This window comes from Ambystoma mexicanum, chromosome 5q, assembly GCF_040938575.1.
Source record: "Ambystoma mexicanum isolate Mex_15411 chromosome 5q, UKY_AmexF1_1, whole genome shotgun sequence".
Lineage (NCBI taxonomy): Eukaryota > Metazoa > Chordata > Amphibia > Caudata > Ambystomatidae > Ambystoma > Ambystoma mexicanum.
This window is the reverse complement of record NC_090933.1, coordinates 1,197,871,256-1,197,892,682: the sequence shown is the minus strand read 5'-3', so window position 1 is coordinate 1,197,892,682 and position 21,427 is coordinate 1,197,871,256. Positions and strand designations below refer to the sequence as shown.

Below are 21,427 nucleotides of genomic sequence, written 5' to 3'. Positions count from 1 at the left end.
AAGGTTAAGGGATTATTATTACCTTGTAGCAATCTTTAGAAAGGGAGGCCTGGCGGAAACGGTACCTTAAAGTGGTGAGAATACTCCAGTGGGGGCAGTTGTTCCTGGCAGCGGATGCAAGTCGGTGCTTTGTCCGGGGGAAGAAAGGATCTTGTCTGGGAGGAAGACAGGAGTCCGTTGCACTGCCAGGGAAGAAACCAGCCACGGAGTTCTCAGGTAAAAGGAGCGGTCCTTTTATTTGCGGTCCAGTGGTAAGTGGCTATCCGGTTGCCGGGGTGCTTGGCACGGGCAATTCGACCACAAGACGTCCTGGGATGCGAAGAAAAGAAGGTAAACTGGTTGTGCCCACCAGTCAGGGGAAGAAGCCTCTCCAGCCGGGAGATCTTCTCTGTTGTCGGGAAGTGGTGAGTCAGTTCCGCTGGGCTCCTCCGGTGGTGTTGTCGTGGTAGGTCGGCTCAGCTTCTCCCTCGTCGGATTCTCAGGTCCTGTGGCGACTTCTGAAGTTCCAGTCCCCAAAGCCCTGCTTTTTATGCAGCACACCCCCATTCACTCAGCCTAGCTGTCAATCAACCATGCTAAGTGGTGAGCCGGCCGGCTCACCACTTGGGCCAATCACACAAGAGTGCAACTTGAGTTACCAAGGTAACTCAGTCCAGGGTGCCTAAACCCCCTCCCACACTCCCTGTGGTACCCAGACAGAGTGGCACCACTTTTGGAGGCTTCTGTGGAGAAGCCCGCCAAAAAGTGGAACAAAGGGCTCGACTTGGGTTGGAGTCACAGAAGAGAACACAGACGCCATTTTAGAATCGAGTCCTGGCTAAAAATACCAACCGGCGAATTCATATTAAATAAATAAACCAGCGGTATGTTCGAGGCTATAAGAACTAAATAATTAAAGTTGGTAGCCTCGAACAATGGGAAAATCCCATAGGGATAAAGTAGTATCCACTGCCACCAGCCAAAACTCGATCAGGGGGGATGGAGACGTGCCCCCTCGACTAACAGACCCCGGGGCAATCGAATTGCCCCGACCAGTACGTCCACAATATGATGGTTTGTACTGGTTTCTGTTCATAATTTGGGACTAGTAAAGCCAATGGTGACTTTACATGCCCTGGGAGACAGTAGTCAGTCCCAGGGTATGGAGTCTATGGTGGGGTGTCACTATGACACCCCTGTGTTACTGTTACTGCACGGAGGGTCAAGTCAAAGGAACACCATAAATCATGTCCAAGAGTGGGAGAAAAAGAGTCTCACTCTTGGCAGGAGAAAAAAACAAACTCCAGAAATCCATCAAAGCTGCTGGGGGACTCACTAGGTTAGGAAATTCAGCCTAAAGAGAGAATTCTCCCTAACACAGGAGCAGGCCAGCGATATGTGAGCAAGTGATAAAGATTCCACAGTGGGCCGGATAGTTATAGGAGGAGGTGAATATGGTGCGGTGTAATAGTCTGCAAGGTGTTCGTGTACACCATTGAGCTGTGGTTCACGGCAGCGCCTTACGCAGAATGTTTGGTTCAGGGCGTGTTTCTGCAAATTTCTAGAAGTAATGGCATGATTGTTCAAATTGCAATAGTCTCTTACCCGGTGGGGCGTAGGTTGGTAGCATAAACCAAAGTTAGTGTTGGGCAGGCCGGACAGAGTTCTTGGGCCTGTGGTCTGGCAGTTCTGGACAGGCTCGGGACAGGACGTGAGCCTTATTTCGCGGGCCTTACTGAGGTGGGCCGGCTTCGCCTGCGGTCAGTGATTGGTGCTGAAATGGGCTACAGCAACCAATCCAAGTGTGAGCAGCCGGACATCCAGGAAATTGTAGTTGAGGACGTACTTTCACAGTGGAGAGTGGCCATCTGTGAATGTGTTTATCCACATGGTGCGTAATGGCGGCGGATGGCACAGTATGCCACTAGCACACAAGTGGAATCACGGTGGTAGTGGGAGGCGGGATACTTCAATAAGGCATGCAGCCTTTGTCGGGGTAGCGCGTTGCACGGGGGAAATCAGCTGGTTAGCCCTCCGAGCGGGATTAAGCCATGGGGCTTAACTTGTATTTAGAAGGTGCTCGGGGGCAAACAGATGCAGTGTTTGGGGAGCTCCTGCTCCACCCAAAGCAAGTAGCTGTGCATTCAGTAACTGTGCACTTAGCACGCGGAAAATAGGAACTGAGGTATAAGGGCATAGTGCAAGCTATATATATCATTTGCCGAGATCACATCTGGAGTCAAGGTGTGGTGTTGAGAGGCACGAGCGAGTCAGGGAGACGACGTTGAGCCACAATAGGCGCCAAGTCGACATTTTCTGAGCAGCCAATGCTGAGGGGATGATCTATTAAGATGGGGAATCCGTAGGAGAATGCAATCCATTCAAATGCTCTTTAGTGTCATGTGAGTTTAAGAAGAATTCATATTACTCCAAGAAACTTACTACAAGAGGGATGACGAAAGACACATTAGGGGTTTGGAAATTGGTTTGTCATTTTGGCCTCTTTGCAGTTAAGAGGGTTGATGTGGGTGTGGTACTCAGTAGGAGGTTGAATGGGAAGGACCTGTAAAATAAAAGGGCATCTCAGGGTATGCTTTGACTGGTAAAAGGTTATCTGGGTCAGTACATTAGTTACATTATGGGCCGTTTGCATGCCCAATCAAGATTAATATGACTTTATAGAGGCGGCTTGTTTGCAGATTATGGCCTTGCGGAGGGTCTAGTGCTGATAGGAGGAGTCTTGAACTCTGTTAAAACTCCATTACTTGACAGGTATTCAAAGTGTCGTTCTCCCTCTGAGTCACCCTATAGGTTTCAGAATGTATTGAAGGTCATAGTTTATTTGAAGCCTGGACCAAGGTGAACCCACAGTTACGAGCTTATACTTCTTTGCACATTCCCTAAACAGCTTTCCATGATTAAAGACTTGTTGATGGAGTTTGGCCATCAATATTTAATCACCAATTCCTCCATAATCTCATTTGCATGGCCACATCGTGACATAGTTTCCCTTCCTCTAAATCTTCCATCCTCAGGACAAGTTAAAGGCAAATGGTGGTGCAATGATAATCTCCTCAGACAGGATCAATTAAGGGACTTTCTCCCGAAGCAAAATGAGTACTTTTTTGCTTACACCATCAGAATAGAGAAATATCACTGCCAATGGTTTGGGACATAGCAAAAAGTACCTTATATTCTGGGGAAGAAGGGGTGCCCAGAGAAAGAGAATGAGGTTGAAGAGGGAGAGTGAGCACCAGCAAGCTCTGGGGCATATTGAGGAAAAGCAGAGAATATTGGGGATGGGCCTTGGAGAGTTTTTTGGTAAGAAATGTGGGATATAAAGGAGGAATTGCAGTCCCTTCAGATGTGTGAGGTACATACAAAGCATTGTTTTGTTAAGCAGCAATATTATGAGAAAGGAGAAGAGGCCATCCTATGTTGGTGAGGTGCTTGCAAGAGCAGAGGACGGTCAGGTAACTTGTATAATCAGGGAATTGGATGTGGAAATTAATAGAGTCGCAAGGAGTTGCAGATGGGTTTGCACGCCACTAAATTGCAGAGGATTTACATACTTGCCTGGATTTGAGGGACTTTCTCCAGTCACTGAGGCTTCCTAAATTATTCAGGTGGTTTAGGGGGGTCTTAATGCTCTGTCACACTGAGGTAAGTGCACAATTCCATCACCGGAATGCAGTTGGGTTAATACCCAGGACATGACAGCTTTACAGTTAAAATGTACAAGAGATTGAGACATTTGGACCCCAAGTTGAAAAATCTCTTCAACTGTTTTCTTGTTGTTTGTCCTGTCCCACCATCTGTAAATAATGAAGAGGGCTGTGACCTGTCAAGTTGTGCCTGTCATATTCCAATCTCCTCAATAAATATTGATGCCAAAATTCTTAGAAGAGTCTTGGCTACTAGATTGGAGCAACACATTCTGGGATCAGCTAGGGTTTCTAATAGTGCTCAAATTGGGCAAACTCACAAGTCAGGCCTGACTGTGATTTCTCTCTTCACGTGAAGAAGACTTTTGACTGGGTCAGCTGGCAATTTCTTTCCAAGTTACTTCTTGTGCCTGGAGAGGCATAATTTTGCAGTCTGTATTAAGAGGTCTGGTGATGGATTCTGATATGCTAACTTAGTAAATCAAACAAGGTTTAGACTAAAGTACAACCAATCTCTCAATGGAAGAGTTGCAGAGCAGTACGAGTCACACTCTGGAGAAGATGTGCTTGGTACACAGTACAATTACCATTCACAAAGACTGGTAGTAATGGCTTGTACCTATTTGAATACTGTAGGGCCCTTCCATTGGAGGGCTGGGGTGTCCCATAGTGTGAATCTGTGATATAAGGCGTGAATCCAAGCCCCAGGAATTTAAATCCTCCACCAGCAATGATCAACATGGATGAAAAGAATAATCTGTCTATCCATCATGACAACCCACCAGCGAGAAGTAGCAACAGCGACGGAGAAGATACCAGGAATATTGAGCCTGAAGAGGGTGCAGTCGGCCAACAAAGAAATATCCAACAATGGGAGACATGGATGGAGGTGACCTAGGATGGCCTAAAATGGCTTAAGACCGAGTTGAGGTGAAGTAGTATTGACCAACCATTTATCCCTGCCAGGGAGTCTACACACTGTGTGGCTCTTGGTCTAAGATACATTTTCAAGGATGCAGCCCTGCAATGCCCTAGAAATGGTCCCAATATGGGACAGTAAGTCCAACCAGCAAGGACGACCTGTGGGAGGACAAGGAAAAACCCAATATGGATTTCCAGTAACCCAAGAAGAAAATCCGAACATGGATAAAGGAGTCAGGATGCAGTCAATACAGACATAAAAGGACCTCAGTAGGAGCAACCCATCTTTACAACAGTAGTTCAGAAATTCAGAAAAGAATCTGAGGAATATAAAGGTTTCCTTGCAGATAAACACATGCAATCAGTGGCGGACCAAATCCAGCCCTCCAATGATATGCCAGCAGAGGCAGGCACACAACGGCTTTGGGAGCCATCAAATGAGGCCCCACTATACAGGGAAACCCTTGCATGATGTGTATCGAGCACGGCTAGGGCAGAAAACCAGGCTAACACAGTTTAACCCCCTTGGGGATGCAGGGCTGGGCTCAGTGAGGACATGTTTGCACACTATGATATGATATATGATATATCATTTATAATGCGCCTATACACAAGTGTTTCAAAGCGCGACGCAGCAAGGTAGGGGGAACAGAGGGAAGACAAAGGCGGCGATCCTACTAGGCCGGGTGTCATTCAGATTGTGCAAGTGCAGGGGAAGGGAAACGTGCAGAGTGGGAAGTGGGAAGGAGACAGTGCAGTACATGAGGTAATAGAATAAATAACAATAAGAGAAGTAGGGCCAGCTGGTGGCAAGTGCAGGAGTAAGTGCCGACATCAGGAGGTCTCAAGTGCTGGTGGGGGACTGTAGGGATACAGAAAACATTTCCAAGTGCGGGGGTTGCCAGGGAGGCGGTGTAGGTGTGTAACTGGCGGGGGAGGGGACCTGGGCCCGATATCAGAGGGTGGCCAGGTAACCAGTACAGTATCAGCCAGAAATTCAGCAGGGGAGAGGAGGAGAGAAAGCAGAGGCAAGGAGGAAGGTTTTGAGGTGCTTCTGGAACCGGAGATGGTTCTCCTCAAGTTTCAGGGAGGCGGGGAGGCTGTTCCAGAGGGAGGCCCCAGCCGAGGAAAGAGATCTACCACCAACTCGTTGCTTGGAGAAGCGACCGACCCTGAGGGAGTTGGAGGTGGATGAGCGAATAACCATTTAGGCCTTCCTCGTTGTTCAATCAGACAAACAAATGCCCCAAAATAAAATGGTCGGGTGTAGGGCTTAGAGAAACAGGCTAGTACCCTAATAGATACCATTCTGGTGCATTGGGCTACAGGAGCAGAAATAAAGGACTCGACCCCGGGTGAACCCGTAACTAATGTACAGCTGCTACCAACCTACTCCCTAACATACTTGTAGGGCGCTACAATAATCCTGGGATGAAAATGGAGTGCTTGAAAAGCACCTATGCCCTGGTAGCACAAAACAGAAAGGGTTACTGTGGCAGGGGAACTTCAGAAGTCCTACGTTTCTGAAATCCAATTTTATTGGTGTCAGTATTCCCTCCTTTTGTAGGTTCATAGCAATGATTTGCTAAAAGGGTAACATTCTGTGTATGTTACTAGTTGCAGATGTTTTCTTCTTCCGTTTATGCAGAGTCCCAGATGTCCATGATCAATTCAATTGATCAGTTTTATATATTGCTCTATTTTTATTTGCTTGAAGTTGTGCATGTTTAATTTTTAAGTACTTTTATTAATTATCACTTGAAAGGGTGTGACCTTTATTGCTGTGCTTTACTCATTGCTTGGAGTTAATTGGTGTATTTGAAGCAGCAGTTGGCATGCAGCTACCAACACCAAAACCAATGGATTTGCCAATATTTGTTGATTGCAAGGTATGCCCCAGCATTTAGGCCTAGGGTCATGAACATCAGGCAACTATTTTCTCTAGGAGGACACATTTTTCCACTTCCTACAGAAAACATTGGTCAATTTATTTGGAAAAGACAGACATATGTTGTCTCCTTGTGACTTATTGGATGGATATGGTCTACTATTGTTTTGGCTTGTTCATTTGCTGGACTTTCTATTCTTTCTGGTATACAAGAGCAAGACCTACAAGTTGCATACAAGGCAACTTTACATACTTCCGTTTGGTGTCATCACCTTTGCGTCAGGATATAAATACTACCAAGTTGGGGATTGGGGTACTACAATCTGTGATGCCAGTCATTTCAGGTTTGTGGTCCATAAATTCATTAGCATTGAAGCATTAGGACTTGTGCTTTTTGTTTATTGGCCTAGGTATGCCATCATTTTAAAGGGCTGTAGATCTATCCATGACATTTGGTACACAGGAAGGCACCATCTTTCTACCATGCAGGGCATGCAGCATACGACCAATGCCTCGTCTCATGTACTGAGGTGGTGCAAGCCCTTCTTGTCTGACCACAGCCAAATGACCAGGAACAGGGTCACACTGCTCTACCATCGCCTTCCTACATTTTACCATATGGCAAGTCACCCATTGGCGTACAATGCAAGTCCACCAAAGGGATAGAGGCCAATTGGACCAAAACCACAAACTTCTCATACAGACTAAAATCTAAAATGAAGTGGACAAATCAAAACAGCCTCAAGACCAATGCTGCTAAAACAGAAATCCTTATCATGATCTCCTGAAAGAAACTGTGTTATGTCCTACTTTATTTTGAGAAATAGTGCTTATGACAAACCAAAGTATATCATGAAGGCTTTGCATGGAATGTTGACCTCAGCATGAATTCACAAAATTGGCGCAGTGATCAACTAGGCATTGTCTGAAGTAAAACTTCAACAATGACAAAAATCACACCCTACACAACAACATAAAATCCCACATTAGTAGGATCAGTAGATGCATTTCTAGACTCACAGTTTGACTAATGTCACACCTTCCATGCAAACCTCCCTGCCTATCCAGAGGTTACAAAACACGCAGAATGCCATGGCTAACCTCAATGTTGGCTTAAGGAGAGGCCAACCTATTCAAAAGCATGCCTGGGCTTCCACTGCAGACTAAGATCTCTTTCAAGATACTGTGCCTCGCATGCACATGCCTGGTGGCTACACACACTGCTTTGCCTACAACAAAATCTCTCGTGATACAGACACAACTTAAGTATATGGTTCACACAGGACAAACGCCTATTAAATCCCCAAACCTGTGTGCCAGACCAGAGTGGACCAGCTATTGATAGCAACTGCTCGGGAATATGCTCGGGAATAGCATCCCAGAAGCTGTAATACTGCACCTAACCCCCAAACCTGATGCCTTTCCGGGCAATTCCCAAGCCCATCTGTTCTAATAAGAAACGCAAAGGGAACCACTAAGGTCTTGTTAGATTTGACACCACATGGCTTACAATACTGTGTGCACCGTGATTAACCTTGGTTAACCACAAGTTTATTTTACATATAGTGCCTACTTTCCTTTTGAAGTGCATTGATGTTTATAATATCAAAATGGCCGCTGCGTTGTGAAATGTTCACTGTCACTGGCACCAAGCTTTATGTACAGACTTGGCTTGACTTCACGTTCCCCTCTGGAGGACAGAAGGCGTTTTGCTATGTCTATGATTAATGAAATAGTGTCCAGATACTCAACTTGCACACATATTTAAGCTCTTAAATGAAAGGCGCTCCTTTAGATTCCACCACTGAAAACGGACACTCAGGATTCTTGAGAATTACGCAAGCAGATTGCAGGGGAAAACAGCAGCAGCTCACTGTTAGAGGAGGGGGGTTGGTCTCCATCTTTCCATCTTCACTGTAAGCCGCCTTAGAACACAGTCACTACCCTAAGCACTGGTTGTGGTCTCAATAAAACAAGGGCCTGGTGGCAGCCTTATGTCGAATCGGGTGGTCCCACTGCATGGAGCACCCCATAATTGTATTGCCGGATTCAATTCGTTCTAGACGTCACCTTCTAGTGTAATTAAACTTAATATGGCACAACCCTTTGCGATAGCTCTTGATTTTCGAGGGAAAGTCGTAATTATCGGGTTCAATGAATGTCACAGCAGTCTTACGCTCACTTCAAAACAGAGTCTTCTACTTTAGATCACAAAAAGCGACTGATACTATAGTTCCAGTGAATTTAGTTTGTTGTCTGAACTACTGTGGATTCTGAATGTTCTTCTTGAATATACTTCCGTTTCCACTGTATTATGTCCGCCTTCTGTCTCCATTGATTTTTCTTTCCTGAGAAATGTATTGTACTATAAGGTAGTTTAATACATTGGCTTGGGGTAATAGTTGATCCCTAGCAGTCTCTTGAGCATGCGTTGAAGGTAAGGCTGAAAAGTGCTGCTTTTCAGAATTGAATCCAAGGTCTTTTGGACTCATGTAATTGCATAAACTGGCTGTGTCTGGTATAGACAAATATTCACATAAGAGTGTGGATGACGACACGTGGGAGGGGTGTGTACGCCCCTCATTGGGACGCTTCTAAGAGGGACTCATAATGTGCTGCGGTAACCAGAAGTTGATATCAAAGAAGTTCTAGATGCAAATTAAAAGATGGAATGTGTTTGTAGAGGTAGGATATTTCTGCTGGAAAGAACTAGTGAGGGTTTCCGGAATGTTCTTCGGTTTGGAATCTGACTAGTGACCTTTATACCTATATAGGTGAGGCGTCTGGCGAGTGGGTCAGGTTAGAGCGATTAGTTCCCGATAAATGTAGAATGCAATGATTTTGTCTTGCCTGATGACAATAAAGTTGTCTCTTATAACCTAAAACTGATGCATGAGCCTGGTTTCTCCGACAATCCTGGCACAGTCACTCAGATTGGTTGCACATGGCGGGAGCATGGACTTGCAGGCCACTTCCTTCGAAATGCCTCCAGTGTGCATAAACAGAGGTGAGGAGTTCTACTTGAAGTCCAGAGGGGTTCTCGGGAGGATTCTGACTGCAAGTAGTGCTTATAGGCAATCGTCATAGGAGCTGAGGTTTTTCACGAGGTAAAAGTATGACACAGCTGCAAGGTTATGTCAACACCAATTTGAAATTCTGGTTTAGTAATTTTGTCTGGTAATCATTGTGGTCTGGATAATTGGTCTGATAATTGTTCTGGTACATATATTCTGGTCTGGTAAGGGTCTAGCAACCTTCTGGGAAACTATTTTGGTATATTCTGGTCTGGTAAAGATCAAGACGCCTTCTGGTGGACTTTTCTGGTATAAAATAATATGTAATGTATAGGAGCAGGAGACAGGGGTAGACCATTTTAAATAGAGTGAGAAGGGGCAAGTATGGAGTGAGTGCCCAATCCCTTTCAGCAGCACTCGGCGCTGTCTCTGGTGCAATGATCTCGTTCACTCTCAGGATTGCAAAGGAAGTGGAGTCACAGTATGAGTGGTATAGGTGTGGCTGAAGATTGAAATGAGTGGTGCTAAGATTATGGAAAGTTATGGTCACTGGTCACTTAAAGCAGGTGACTATACCACTTATCGGTGCACCTGCCCACTTTATTTGGATTATCTAACTTCAAGTGCCCATTTAGAGGCAAAACAGGGAATAATGTGTGAAAGACAGTGGGGGTCTTTATGCTACTTGGTTCGAGGAAGATTCGGAGAAAAAAAACACATCCAAAATAAGGGGATTGAAAGGTTCAAAAATAAAACTACAGGGCCAAATGAAACATTTCAGTAATCGGGGAGCGACAGACAATGGTCAGACTTCCCCACTTATTTGGCCACAAATTATAGATGAGAACCAGGACAAAGAAACTGCAGAACATTTAATAGACTTGTAGCTATGCCGGCTCTTCAGGAGGTGAGGGCGGGCGGTGCAGCCGCCTTGCATCTGCGATCGCTTTGACCACTATCCTGGAACCCAAGCCGATTCAACATAGGGGCGCCAACACATAGTGCTCATGATCCCCTGTGCCCAGTTTCGGGAAGAGCTAGTGACCCGTGGATTAATGAGGGGTCTGCAACCCAATCCTATACAACATAGGGCCGCCAACCCATAGTGCTCATGATCCTCTGTGCCCAGTTTCGGGAAGAGCTAGTGACCCGTGGATTAATGAAGGGTGTTAATAAGTACAACAGTCCAAGATGGCTCCTAGAGAGGGCCAGTAGGAACTAAAGAGAAAGACTATTAGCATTTCAGGGTTGGGCTGGTCCTTCAAAGGTCAGAAGACGAGAGCGATCAGTACTTAGCAAGGGTCTCTGGCAGTCCATCTTCTTTGTGCAGCGCCCCATGCCTATGACACCGGTACCTACCTGCTGCTGAGTTTCTGTGTATTCACTCATACTCTGCCCATCGCAGTTGCCTTCTGATTTTTGGTGATTTCGGCTTGAATTTCCTAACCACTGCACACATTTACTCCATGTGGTCCCTGGTCAAGCAATGATTAATCACCTTATGAGTGTCATGCCACTGAAATGTTCCATTTTATTTAGGGAAAAACTAAAACAGAGCCTTCCCCATCAAGCCTGTTCGTGCAGAGGGATTTGAGAGCAGAATGCTAAATTTACACTTCACCCTTTTTATACAACCTGTGCCTAATACTTTATTTGGCAGATCGGATCAAATGCCTTTCGGGATCACTTTGAAGGCTATTGAGGAACTGCATGGATATCCGAACACAGTTCTCTGCTGGCGTCTTGTTGGTCAATGATCCGTTTGTTTCTGCACTTAAATCTTGTGACCAAACCAATGGCGAAAAGGAAACAATCTGAATGTGTAGACTCAAGGTGCATTGTGGGTACCTGTAGGCATAACACAGGGATAGTACGACAGAGAAGTATTCTGGAAGTAAACCATTTATCATACTGTGGACCAACCACTACATGGCGGATTGTGCATAGCAGTGGAATCTAAACAGATTCACAAGCACCAGAAAATATTTCTGATCATTTATACAAATGTGAATCATATTACTTTACCTGAAATACATTTTAAATTCAAACAGCTAACCTAAAAAGCTTGGAGTTGCATGCATTTAAAATCATTTGAACTGATTATCTGTTACTCTGTAGAAGTTTGCAGCATAAATTTACGAGCCGCTTCGTGTCCCAGCCAAGTATACTTGGGAGTATTCCTGTGGTCCTGGACTCCTTGCTTACATGACAGCAGGTGCATACCTTCAGTTGGACAGCTAGAAGCTCTCCTCAATTTACACTAAGCACCTTGCTGGGGGTTCTGGCAGCGATTCATGTTCAGGTTGAGAGAAAGCGCATTCCTCCCATGTCTCCTTTCCTAGTGTGCAAGGCACAGAAGATAGTCTCAAGTCTTCGCCCGACCTTGCACAGGTACCGTACCCAGTGGGGTCCTCCTTGCTCTTTGCCTGCCAGAGCAAAGGGCAGCATCTGCCAGGCGCTCATCAGACGCAAGGGGCAGTGGCTTACCCTCTGGCCATCTGTCTCTGAATATCTGCTCCAGTTTTCTTTTGTATAGCGCTAGCTCACCCCAGGTCATCAAAGCGCTGTAATAACAGTTGAAATCATTACCCACTGAGTGGTACCCAACTTGCGGCAGTAATGTCTGCCGGTAGAAAGGGGCGCGCCAGTAATGTCTGCAGATTCGAACACTCTGTGGTCTATTAAAATTGACCCGCAATGTAGGAGTTAAGGGGACAGAGAGTTGGCAGTACTTTGAACCAATTACAGAGCGTGGAATTAAGAGCCTACCTAAACACGCAGTGCTGGGAATGGGAAGCATTTCGTGGGGGAACCCTCTTATCCTTGGAGGGGCGGGGCTGAAGGGGGTGGTCCCAGGCCAGCAATGCAGCATTTCTTCATAGGACACAATATTGTCGATTTGCATAACAGCAAAGAGCATTATGGGAACATAAGCATGCCCTGAATTTTAAATTTTAAATATGGAATACTGTAATTCAGTAAGAACACGTTTGAGTGTGTAATGGAAGTTGGGCTCTGCAGTTTTAAATGGTCACACTACTCACTCTAATAAAAAAAAATGTCTCTACATTGTAGGACACATACAACAGTCTGCACTGCTACAAACGCGGCCCGCGTCCCATCACAGGGAAGACCCTGTGAATCCAGCCCTACTGTGACAAGTCTACACAGGCCATGAAGAATCCCAACCCACAACTACATACTCAACCGAGAAGAAGATGGAATCACAGCTGAGGGATAAAATCGATCAGCAAGAAGAAAAAAACACAGACGCTACAAGTACATGAGGCTGTTTCTGTTTCCATGAGCCTACTAAAAGTGTCTGTTGAAACGTGAGTTGCTCGTGCATGCTGATAACTAGGCTTCAGAACAGATGGTGACACGCACTTGCTCCAGCAAACTGCTTACAGGAGACTCGGCCAAGCGTGTGTGTAGGCAAGGCAAGGCCCTGGGTCCTACTTCACGAATATAAAGCTCCGAAATATAAATGAGGTTGCTCTCAGACAACACAAAGGCATCCGTCAACATTAGTGCATGCAACCACAGGCCCAGGGGACCCCTCTCCCCCCTTCTGTGAAAGTCCCAACTATCTGGGCTCATGACTCCAATAGGGTTTCTAGCAAGAGCATCTGATCTCGGATACAGCCCTACTGCTTCAGTTATTCCAGAAAGAGTTAGATTTCAATTCCGTTTATTTCATAAATTCAATTAATCTTTACATGTAGTGGCATGACAGGTGTTCTACAATTTTCTTAAAAATGTATTCCAAAGTTTAAAAGTAACGTATTCTAAAAAATATATAGCTAGCTAATTACGTAACTGTAAACAGAAGAGAGTTCTACTTCGTGTGCAAATGCTGAAAAACACCCAAACTAAATTGAACAGGCATTTCAATGACAGGCCCAGCAGATGGCCAAGCTCCTTTCAACTTTTTTATCTAAATAAACCATTGTCCTAGCGCCCAGGTGCCTGGAATAAAGTTGGCAGCCTCAAATAGGACAGATTGGATGTGATGTCTGTTCCTCAGAGAACAATTAGTATCTGTTGAAGTTGTGCATTTTGTATTCATGCAAACACAATAATATCCGTTGCACTGTATAAGAGGCATACTATATTAGCAATAAATGTAACTTCCGTTAAAATTGTCTCTTTGCAATAAGTGGAAGGGAGTTTACGGAAATCCTCAAAATGTACAGTCAGAATGTAAGCCAAAATAATAAAAACGAATTGCAAGCATGCCATGCTAGCGTGGCTACTGCTGTCCCACATTCACTGTCAAGGGTCGCACCATATTTTTAATGATCGTTTTGAATAAACATTTTGAAAAGTGCAAGCATTCGATTATGTGACGCAGGTCCCCATCAGGTCACAAGGTGGCAGTGTTCCAACAAGGAAGAGTTAGAGACGCCAGTTCACCGTTAGGCGATTTGTATACAATAAAATTGAAGCTGCACGCCCGCTCCTCCGACGTACCTTCTACAGCGAAAATAATTGCAGCCAAAAACAATAGTTTGGGGAGGTAGGGGGATATATTGAACCCCGAAAAGCTGAGCTACGCCTGCATGTCCACCATCTAAAGGAGCAAAATGGGCTGAAATCCCAGTTTCACTGCTTAATTAATGTTATTTATTTATTGTGCAAATGGTTTTACTAAAGCTTACACAAAATATTCTTTCATGAATATCATCAACACTTCACATTTCAATAATCCTCATAAAATCAACACAAAATCTCGTTTTATTCTGCAATATACATCATCTAAAACCATCATCACTAACGACGAATAAAACACTCATCTATATATTCAAGCAACTTTACCATTTCTCCTGCTCATCAAGCTTACTATCTCTAGTTAAGTACTTGTGTGAAGTGCAAAAATTGAAATAAAGGCTTTGCGTAATGAAAATTATGTTGAGGTAAAGTTTTTCCATAAAAATTCCCAAGGAATGTGTCTCAAATCGTTTATGTAGCATCCAAAACAATTTAAGAGGGAGGCTGGAGACTGCGCATGCGCGCGCGACGCATGCAGAGCCAAGAATACCCGCTCCCGGCGGCCGCTGCATTAATCCTGAAAATAAACCCCTTTTCACTGAATTATCCCACCCCAGCAGCACACGAGAAGCACCAGACAGCCCTGGGAGACACTGGGCGCAACCCTGAGTAGAATCGGAACGAGGGGAGTGTGCTACAGCCTGTGTCTCCAGACTGGCGGGCTGCGGCCATTGAGGCTCTGGCGCGGCTGCTACCCACTCCCTCCCCCTTCACGGAGCGGTGGAGGCAGAGGATCCTGGACGGGAGGACGACCCGAACCACACCACTGAGCTGCCTGCAGTCCCGGCGGCACCTTGCCCATACCGCCGCGGAGACCTGTGGGGGGAAGAGACACTAAGCCCCGACGCGCGACTTGCAACCCGTTCGCCCCTGGCAGCACCACGTGTGAGAGGGGTCCCGGAGCCTACCCGCCCGCAGGCTTGTCCCCGGAGGAAGGCCCCCTTCCCATAGCTCTCAACCTTTTTCGATGCAAAGGCGGGTGAAATCACCCGATTTTGTGTTTGGCGGGTGAGAGGCCCATTGAAATGAATGGGCGTGCACGAGGCTTGGCGGGTGACTCACCTGTTTACAAGGCGGGTGACACCCGCCAAAAGCGGGTGAGTTGAGAGCTATGCCTTCCTCCCCCCTTCAGCGAGACTACAACGCCGAGGGTTGAGCTGCAGCAAGGCAGGAGAGCCGTGTGCTGCGCTCCCCGGCTGATGCAAGATACGCTGGGCACGGATGCGCCCCAACACAAGGTACGAGTGTGTATGAACTGGCCTGTCTCCCCCTCGGGGTCCCCTGTGCAACCAAAACCATCTGCAGAATCATAGAAACCACGGGGGCCACTCTATGTGATGTGGATAGACATTTGCCTGCCCCACACCAGCATATGGAAAAGAGACACGGTCCTCCTCACGAGGCCTCAGCGCAGCTCTGCAAAGACCACTTTATGTGCCGGGGATAGGCACGTGCCAGTGCCATACCACTCTGTGGACAAGGACACGGCCCTCCGCGCAGGGCCGAACTAAGAGTGGGGGGGGTGAAAGGCACTCCTCCCCGCAACTAACCGAGACTCCCCTGGACTAAGCGGGACCCCCGGGATCCGTCCCCCCTCGCCCTTCTCCTCCACTAAGTGGCAACCGCAGTCGGTGGAGACACGCCAGAACGACCCCCAAGAGGCAATACTACCTCACGCGGGCTCTCCGACCCTGGAAGAGAGATTGCCACTTGCAGTGGTTGCGCTGTTGCCTCCCTAGACGCGACCTTTGCATGGATTAGCAGTGAGCACCCTGAGCAGCCTCTACACGACCGCCTGATCTATACAGGACCTCTCCCGATCCTGCATCCAACCCTGGTGTGACGACGCGAAGTACCCGGATCCCTGCCACCAAGGCCGTTCGATCACGACATGGGAAAGGAGAAATCCAAGCGGCAAACGCTACAAAGCAAAATGGACCTCTACACCGTGGGGGCTCCTCCCCATCGCGAGTCTCAGCCCCCAGAAGAGGTAGGCGCCTCCGGAGAGCCCTGTGACCCCCCTATTTCTCTGTCAGACCTCATGAAAGCGATCCGAGACTCGAGGACATCCTTGGAACTCAAAATGGGTGGCCTATCCTCTGAGGTGTCCCTCATACGTCAAGACCTCCGCAACCTATCGACCAGGGTGGGAGAAGCGGAACAGACCCAGGGGCAATATAATTAACCCCTTCTAGTACTTCCACAATATGATGGTTTGTACTGGTTCTGTTCACAATTTAGGACTAGTAAAGTCAATGGTGACTTTACATGCCCTGGGAGACAGTAGTCAGTCCCAGGGTATGGAGTCTGTTTGGCGGTCACTATGACGCCCCTGTGTTACTGCACTGAGGGTGCTGTGTAACACATACGCAAAAACAGATGATACCCTATGGAGTAAAATACCCCATAGACCATAAGCACACAAAGAGTCAAAGACATACCTCAAACCATGCCTAAGAGTGGGAGGAAAAGAGTCTCACTCTTAGCAGGAGAAAAACACAAACCCCAAAAATCCAGCAAAGCTGCTGGGGGACTCACTAGGTTTGGAAAATTAGCCTTATAAGAGAATTCTCCCTAACAGTAGCTGACATTTGGGTTGGCATCTTTTAACGGTAGTGCAGTACTGTGAGGTCTGTGCGTCGGTATGGGCATCCATTGGAATTAGTCCTTGGTCATTAAAATACATAGGAACATTTTGAGATGTGTGGGTATAGATATAGAGGTCCTGCTGTCGTTTGTAGTACTGTTTCACAGTAAAAGTCCTACCTTGTGTATACATTATTAATGTAAAGATTACTTATAAGCATCACAGTTATGCATTGTGTGACCTACTTTGCAGTTGGTTCTCCTGGTAGTACTGAGCGTGCAGCAGAATGTCATCAGATGCATGATAAACCTCAGCAGGGGCACTGAGCAGCTTCTGGAAAGACGGCTGAACGGATATCTTTGTTGGACATCTTTAAAGCTGTGAAACAGTGTGTACCTTAGAAACACAGTTTTTGTTCTCATCCTTCGATGCACTTGCGCATCGAAGGATGCGCAAGTGCTTGCACCTTTTGGGATGACCACAGACCTCTGAAATGTGGGACCAGGCAGGGAAATTAGTGCTTACTTCTGAATATTGTGTTAGTGTCACCTGTGGGAACTATGTGCGTGACTTGAGCATAGGTATGTGTTTAATATTGCAAACTGATGCATCATTTTTAACCTTTACTTTTCTGAAGAGAAAACCCTAATTTTTGAAACGGTTTAATTTAAAAAAAGGATGTCGTGTATTTGAATACAAAAGCGATTACTTAACACAGTGTATGTGTGTATTGATTAGAAAGAACTCCAAAAATAATGTCAAGTGGCACCAATAAAACCAATGAGGTTTTAGCTGTTTTGCATATTAAAGAGCATTTTGGGAATATAAGAATGACCAAAGAGCTATATATCTGTCGTAATGGGTAAGGTAATGGGTGCGCATGCAGGGTAAACCGATTCCTCCCTCCCATACTGATCGCTTGAGCGTATCAAGGGCTATTCTGGGTTGTTTCCCACCCCACAGCAGTGTGCGAAGGTGTCTGTCAATGAGTGCGAAGGTTTCTCGGGGGATGACAAGTGGGGCATTTTGGAGGACGTACAGTAGTCTGGGGAGGGTCGGGTCATCATCTTGAATAGCGCAGCTCTGCCCATTAGTGATAGGGGGAGTGGTTGCCAGTGGGAGGTATCTCTATTCAACCGATCAATTACTGGTTGTAGGTTAAGTTGGAGGAACCCTCCCAGTGTCGGATCGAGCCGTATACCCAGGTATTTAAATTCCCTAATAGAGACTTGATATGGGCAGGTCTCAGGGATCGCAGACTCGCCCCCCTGGATCGGGAAGTAAATGGTTTTGGTTTCATTCACTTTTAGGCCCGCAAAGTTCTGATACTCCCTAGGAATGAGGGAGACAGTCGGGCAGGAAGTGCTCGGGTTACTGAGGTATATGAGGAGGTCATCCGCGTAGAGCGATAGTCGGTCTTCCCCTCCCCCCGGCCAGACGAATCCTGTCCAGTTGGTGTTAGCCCTAAGCTCAATTGCGAGTGGTTCGATGGCTAGGAGGAAAAGAAGCGGGGAGAGCGGGCATCCCTGCCTCGAACCTCGACCCAAGGGAAATGATTCAGAGGACCTGCCGTTCACCCTCACCATGGCCTCTGGGAATGCATAGAGAAGTTTAACCCAAGATATAAACGTTTGCCCCAGGTTCATCCGAGCCATGATTGCCCACAAAGCCTCCCACCCCACAGAGTCACATGCCTTTTCAAAGTCCACCGCAAGGAGGGCAAGTGGGGCTGGTATTTCCTTGGCTTTACTCAGCGCCAGTTGAACTCTACGTAGGTTCATGCGAGTGGATTTATTGGGCATGAAACCACATTGGTCTGGGTGGACGAGGGTCTCTATCACCTGCAGCAGTCTGTTGGCGAGAGTTCTGGCGAGGAACTTGGCTTCACCGTCTATCAGGGATATGGGACGATAGGAGGCACATTCCTCCGGGGGTTTCCCGGGTTTATGTATGACGACTATGCATGCTTTCCTGAGGTCCAGGGGAAGTGCCCCTACCCCTTTGCTGCGTAGGAACATACGGTGCATGTGGGTGGGTAGTGTGCCACCGATGGAATTTCCATGTCTCTGTAGGGAACCCGTTGGGGCCCGGGGTTCTCCCGGTTTGGAGCTGTGCAAGCGCCTCTTGTACTTCGGTTATAGTGATTTCAGCGTTCAGGAGATCTGTTTGGCGCTGTGAACGTTTCGGGATCTCAAACCGGTCAAGGTAGCATGAGGGTTCGGAAGGCGGGCTCTCGGCGGGTGGGGTGTAGAGATTCTTCTAGTAGGCGGCAAATGCTTCAACAATGTCGGAGTCATCTGTGAGCAATGTTCCGTCTGGAGACTTGATGGCCCGGACGTGTCCCCTGCTTTGTTCGCACCTCTCCAACCAGGCCAGGGTCTTGTTTGCTTTGTTGCCTCATTCATAGATTTGGCTCCGGACTAGCTGATGGACTATTTGTGCATTGTCTAGAGCCAAGTTGCTAAAGGCCGTAAGCAGAGTCTCTTTTGCTTCTTGGGTGCTGTGTTCTAGGATTTGTCGTTCGCACTCCAGGACTCGTGCTTCTGCTTCTTTGATCCTTTGGGCTTGCCGTTGTTGGTGGGCTGAGACCGTCGAAATAGCTTCCCCACGGAGGACAGTCTTGTACGCCTCCCAGATCGAGATCGGGCAGTCCACTGAGCCTTCGTTGTTTTCAAAATATTCCGTCGTCTTTTTTTCCAGTTCCTCCGCAATTTCAGGGAGACGTAGGTGATATGTGTTTAAGCGCCAGTTACGATCCGGACATCGGGAGGAGTTCTTCATGGTTAGAAGGAGCGGAGAGTGGTCCGAAATACCCCTTGCTAGGAATTCAGCACCTAGGAGCCTGTGATTTATGTTGCAGGGGATGAAGGCATAATCAATCCTGGAGAACGACTTGTGAACGCCAGAGAAAAAAGAAAAACTAGCCTCATCGTTATGAAGAGAGCGCCATGCGTCCGTCATTCCCAGAGCTTCACGAACATGGCGAGTGGTGTGGAGGCGGGGCGGGATCCAGATCTCCTGTGAGATCTATCGACTGCAGTGTCCATCACGTCGTTAAAGTCCCCACCAATCACCCATACATCGGCCTCTTCTTCCAGGAGCAGGTTCCGTAGTTCGGAGAGCAGTTCTTTCGTATGCGTGGGGGGGGGCATAGATTGAAGCGAGGCCCCAGTTCTCGCCCCAGATGTCGGCAAGTATCATTACGTAGCGGCCCCGGGGGTCGGTTTTGACCTTCCTAACCTGCAGGGGGACTCGCTTGTGGACTAGTACCATCGTGCCCGGGGCTCCTTTCGTGAATCCGGCATGGTAGGTGTGTGAGTAGTTGGATCTTTTAAAGAAGTTGGTGCTCGTGCTTATCAAATGTGTTTCATTTAGAAGAGCAATGCCTGGCGAGTATCGGTTAAGGTACTGGAGCACCATTCTTCGCTTTATGCTGGAGCCGAGGCCATTAACGTTCCAGGACAATACGGTTATTTTGTTGGAGTTCATTCTATCTGCGTGGGTCTCTTATCGGGGCATCAGAGAGGATCAGTGGCAGTCGCGCACTTTCGGGAGGCGTTTAGCGATGTACTTTCGGGGGAGACGTCCGAGGGTCGTCTCGTAGTGGTGTACCATTGGAATGTTGGGCATTTTGAACAATTGCACAAACAACAATGATGTAAACCATACGTAGCACTTCATTTGTTATAAAAGGATCCTGAATTGTGCAGCTGCAAGGAATGCTGTTGCTTCCCACACATGAATGCTCAGGGTTGCCCTTGCCCATTACTCCACCGTGAGAATGCACAGCCAAAGATTCCAAGAACCTTCTCGAACTGCCTTCGCTCTACTGAGGTGGTTATACCCAGGCAGAATTTACACATTTCACTTGTGATTTTGCCATATTTTAATGATGTTCCAGCACAAGGGATTGGAGGTACATCGGCTGCAGCAGGTAACTTGCCTTGTTTCCATTTTGTCGCCCTGCTAACACCAGAGCTGTAACCATGAGAAGGGGTTGAGTTCTTTTTATTCAACAATTTTATAAGATGTGTTTGTACCACTTGCATATATTTCATATGTAAACTTTACCATTTGACAAGACTGGATGTAGAAATTTTGTTATGTTACATTCATATTACAGACCAGTTTAGGTGCTTCTAATAAGAGGGACAGCAGGCCATTTGTAAGAGCAACCAAATATTAGCATTGAAACCAAAATTCCTCATTCCAAACTTCTCTTACTTCAGTAGAGTTGGCAGACAGCTAATGTTCTTATCACTTCCCTCTAAAAGATTGTTTTCGGACTTAACCAAAAGGAGACAAAGCCGTAACAATGACCTCTAGCGCACATAACGGTAGAACACACTGCCTTCTCCAAATCTTGGGCAGCAGAGATCTGAAAACACTCTTTCAACTAACATAACATAGAAAATGACAGGCTTGAATTAATAGAGAGGAAGCAATAACTTTCCAATCCCTGCAACCTTAAAAAGTCCTGATAATATTATGGAACCAAAATGGGGGACGAAATAGGGGCGAATGGGCATAGTTTGGACAATGCAGACTGAGCTTGTTGACGGGGTGGCATCAGATGAAGGTGCAGAGTCTGGCAGAGGTGGAGTAAAGTTGGCGGGGCACATGCACTTATTTGGGCCTGGGGCAGCAGAAAGCCTAAAATACGCCATTGGGCAGAGCCAGCATAAAAATGTTTGGGGGCTAGATGATAGTTTTGAAATCTAGTAGTGAGTAGGCCATTCAACCCATTGTGGTTCTGACCCCTACCCCCAACCCCTTCCTCTGAGCTAAAACGGATGAATAGCCATCAGGCCTTCCTTTGCAT

The 21,427-nt window shown here is 46.8% G+C and overlaps 1 protein-coding gene across 1 annotated transcript in view; it reads right to left on the bottom strand.

Moving 5' to 3' along the window:
- DENND3 (DENN domain containing 3) overlaps positions 1 to 21,427 on the bottom strand; it is a 1,010,513-nt gene that overhangs the window by 98,657 nt on the left and 890,429 nt on the right. The window lies entirely within an intron of this gene.